The sequence below is a fragment of the Ochlerotatus camptorhynchus genome, unplaced genomic scaffold (assembly GCF_037179485.1).
Source record: "Ochlerotatus camptorhynchus isolate MF236.1 unplaced genomic scaffold, CSIRO-AGI_Acam_v1.1 ptg000619l, whole genome shotgun sequence".
Taxonomy (NCBI): Eukaryota; Metazoa; Arthropoda; class Insecta; order Diptera; family Culicidae; genus Ochlerotatus; species Ochlerotatus camptorhynchus.
This window is the reverse complement of record NW_027041098.1, coordinates 60,363-64,952: the sequence shown is the minus strand read 5'-3', so window position 1 is coordinate 64,952 and position 4,590 is coordinate 60,363. Positions and strand designations below refer to the sequence as shown.

Sequence of the window (4,590 nt, the reverse complement as noted above, 5' to 3'; positions counted from 1 at the left end):
TGAAATCTAAATAGTATAAAAGTTACGCTAAATAGCAACTCTCCGTACCGACGCAAAGGTCGGTATAAAGGGAGAGAATGCAAACTTAGTATAAAAATGGTTTATGCGTGCCATAGTATAAAATCGAAATATACTCACAATGCATATATACGGTTTATTCAAGAGAATGTATTTTTCGCTACTTTATTTCATTTATGGTAAATATTATTGTTTTCAAATGAAAATAAAAATTGTCTCAGGAAGCTTTTTTCATTACCCGCATAAACAATAACCATAAGATGCGCCTAACCACCAATTCGGGATATAATTCTAACTTTATGTGGTACGGTCGTACCATCTATGATATCGTTAGTGTATGGTACCCGGTTATTAGGGTAGTTTATTTTTTATTAATAATATTTAAAAAAATACTTACAATTTCGATGCTGCCCAGCAGATTACAGGCGCAGTAGAAATCCGCTGGGACAAAGCCCTTCACCAGCACGAAGCTCCGAAGGGAATCCAGATGTTCTTATTCCTGTCATTTTAGTAAACACTGATCGAATTCCACTCCGTTATTCGGACTTAGTATAATTTTGACGAAAATTTTAATCGAACCAATGTATAAATTTTGAAAAACCATAAAATGCATATAATTTAATCTATATTCGTTTTGTAATATTTTTGAGTGTACCTTGTCCTTTCTAATGAAAGGGATTGGTTTTTAATTATAGATGCTCCTGTTGTCGACGGATAGTCGTGAACATCGGAATACTATCATTGCAGGTGAATTTTGGAATGCAAGTAGCTGGATGGCTGCAGTGTTGATGTTTACATCTGTGGTGGTTGGTTTTGGTCGGACGATGATTGCACTGGTAGAAGGCAAATTTTTGATACCGGGCGAATGTAACGGCCGGTTGGTGTTTGGACCGTCACTACCCTGATGACTCCATCTGAACCGGGATGAACCTGGTCGATTCTGGCGGTCTGCCAGTGCATTGGTGCAGTGTTTTCGTCGCGAAGAACAACAAGTTGGTTTTGCTGCAGCTGAATAGGTGGATTGCACCATTTTGTTCGTGGCTGCAGTGTGGAAAGGTACTCCAAGTGCCATCTTTTCCACAATTCCTGGAACAGTTTTTGGACCAGGTGCCACTGTCGAAGTCGATTCGTTGGGATATTGATGTAATTGACGTCTGGAACAGCCTTGAGGGCGGATCCCGTTAAAAAGTGTCCCGGAGTGAGTGGCTCAAAGTCGCTAGGATCATCGCTCAGTGGAACAATCGGTCGAGAGTTCAGACAGGATTCGATCTGGCACAGCAGCGTAGTCAATTGTGTGCTTTCCGAGGACCCGCACGAAATGCTTTTGAGCAGACTTTATTGCGGCCTCCCATAGCCCGCCGAAGTGGGATCATGGACCCAAAGGTCAGGACCAATGGCGTGGAAGGAATTTATCGAAAAATCATGGTTCTCGGTAATAGAATGGAAGTGCACGCAGTAGTAGGTTTTTTAGATGTGTGGGTAGTTATATTTTTGAGTGCATGGGGGAATGCTATCAACAATGCTGTCGGTTTGTTTACCAACAATAGCTGACGTTTTGTTTTAACCTAACCAAACCATACTAATTTTGCCACTACCAAAAAATAATGTATAATGTTTGTCTATATTTCTCATTCGTTCGGATGCGGAATCTGTGTGTTTGCAGAGAGCGCTGAAAAGCCGTCGTCATCGTCGTCTGCCAAGTCCGGCACATCCAGCGACTCCAAGTCAAAATCGTCACCGAGCTCGAGTGAGAAAACGTCGACCGTATCCCGGAATCTGTGGGTTTCCGGTCTATCATCGCTAACTCGTGCGACGGATCTGAAGCTAATCTTCTCCAAGTACGGTAAAGTGATTGGCACTAAACTGGTGACGAATACTCGTACTCCGGGAGCCCGTTGTTATGGCTATGTGACTATGGCATCGGCCAAGGACGCAACAGAATGCATCACCCATCTGCACCGGACCGAGCTGCATGGACGTATGATTTTGGTAGAACGAGCAAAGTCAGATCTGGGGCCAACAAAACCTTCCGGTGGAAGCAATGGTAGCAGTAGCACCAGCAAGATGGAACCAGCGGCAGCGGATCGCACGGCAGCAGGGATCGTGGTCGGTCGAGTTACAGGAGTAGATCTCAGCATAGAGGCCGGTCTCAACACCGTGGTAAATCGCCGGAAAAAGACGACAAACCGAAGGACGACAAACCGAAGGACGACAAACCGAAGGACGACAAACCGAAGGACGACAAGAAGAAAGATGACATCCAGAAGGAGGATGGCAAGGAAGGAGCGACCCGCAAGGATCATGATCGTCCACCAAGAACCCAAGATGCAGACCGCCGGCGTGATAACTGCAGCAGCGAATGCAAAGACAACCGCAATCAGGACCGGGATCGCGAGGTTCTATCGTTACAGAAGATTCGTTAAGAGCGCGAACGTCAACGACTGCGCGAGAAGGATCGCCAGTTGCGCGAGGAAGAACGGCACCGTCGAGAGATTCGCCAGCGCCAGCGCGAAGAGGAGCAACTACTGCGACGTGAACGGGAGAAACTGGCCATCGAACGTGCTCGCATCGAGAAGGAAAAAGCCGAACTGTTGCGCATCGAACGCGAACGCCAGAAGTTGGAACGGGAGAAGATCGAACTCGAGCGGCTGGAGCTGAAGCGTCAGCAAAGGAATTACGGTTGAAATTTATCTCTTTAAGATTAATCCATATTTTCTATTCTCTATTTTATTACGGTATTTCCTCCCTATCTCCCGCCACTTCGAAGCTACAAAGCTCGCGCAGTTATTTTGGGCAACCTGTTGATGTAGTTTTTCTTAGAAGTTCTTGATCTGTAGCTTATAAGTGACAAAATATTTCCCGTACAACCTTAAGAATACTGTCTCTTGGCGTTTCCACGGTGATTCACAAGTCGAAGTGACTTCCTAGCGTAACTTCCCGTGATGATGCTGAAGACGACAACCCGACTGCAGCTCAGCTAGCAGCATTCCCAGGACCATCATCATCTGCTGCAACGTCGAGTCCAAACAGTAAACACTGAACATTTAGACATTTTGAAATGTCTTTGGAATTCGATTGGATCTGTTGTCTTCTAAACCGGAAAATCCAATATGCAGAGAGTACCTGTTTAGTAGATTCGGACATCCGTTATAGAGCAGAAACTAAACTTGAGATAGAGAGGCAGCCCGAGATGATTCAACCGCGATAGAAACACGAATCCATCCAAATCAGAAGAAAAACGGCAACGATGAACTTCAAGTCCAATGTTCCTGGCAAGTAGCAGCCATTTCATCCTGTTCGTGCGCTCAACAGAATAGCAGATGCAGCAGTTGTTGTGCAACTCATGGCTTGGGAAATATTTTGTCACCTTCTCGCGGGAATTCGGGCACTTTTGTTTTGTTTCGATAGTCAAAGCCAACGATTTTTTGAACATTGTGTCTGATGCGAAAAATCGATCGGTTTTCCAATTTATCTCTTCTTGAAATCTTTGATGGGCGCGTATTTAATGAGAACTTTGTCAGCGAACAAAGCTTCGCTTCACGAAAAGCCGACCTCATCTTTCACTTCTAGATAGGCTAATTCATCTTCTCTCTTCTGTTTCCACATTGTTTCTTTCTGTCTTCTTTTTGAAACGTATATTCAAAAAATAAAAACCCTTAACCGAGCAGAATTGAAGAGGCGAAACGGAACCTGAAGCGCCCAGCAGCCTCAACGGATCACTACGATGACGATCGGAAACGCTCGACGGGATCGGACCGACGATTCGAGGCACCTCCACCACCATCTATTTCCACTTCGGTGTAAGTTTTTGTGCTTTTTCACATCTAGATTTATTCATTCAACTGATTTTCATTTGCAGTCGCGGTTCCTATTCGGCTGTTGAAAAGAAACGCCTGGATGACTACCCGCCATCGAAACGGGAAGACTACAAGTCCCGTGACGAATTCAAATCACGCTCGGGCCCGGTGGATGACTACCGACGGGACAGTTTCAAGCGCAACGGCGGAGGTGGCGTAATGGACGACTACAGCAAGCGGGATTTGGATCGCCCGTCGATGTTTTCGATGGAGAGTCGCTATACGGATTCCCGTTCCGGTGCTGGAACTGACTATCGTGGAAGCGGTGGTCCACGGGATGATCGCGATCGCAATGGATCGGCACCAAAGTCCCGTTATATGGATCGGATGGATCAACGCTACCCTGATCGGTCCGGTATCAGTGGTGGCGGTGGTGGTAGCAGCAGGGACCATGGAATGCTGGACCACCGCAGATGAGTATGGCACCGGCTGGTATGGGAAACGATGGCTGGCGAATGGATAACGGACAGGATCGGTACGATCGTACCTACAACGAGAGGAAAGCCCCGCAAATGAGCGTCAGCCCCTTCATGGATCCATCGAGGCAGAGTCAATTCATGGGAGGTGGCTGCAGCGGTGGACGACCACAAGACCGATATGGAGCCCCTGTGTCCGGACGGTTCGATGATGGACGATACTAAGTAGGAAAAAGTACACTGGTTTGTGGTGTACGTTGGAATTCCTAACACCCTGCTGTGTGGTTAAAACTAGATTT

General features: G+C 46.3%; 1 pseudogene; it reads left to right on the top strand.

Moving 5' to 3' along the window:
- The first annotated feature begins 1,589 nt into the window (after window positions 1–1,589).
- LOC135714129 (SAFB-like transcription modulator) lies at window positions 1,590–4,531 on the top strand (annotated as a pseudogene).
- The last annotated feature ends 59 nt before the right edge of the window (window positions 4,532–4,590 follow it).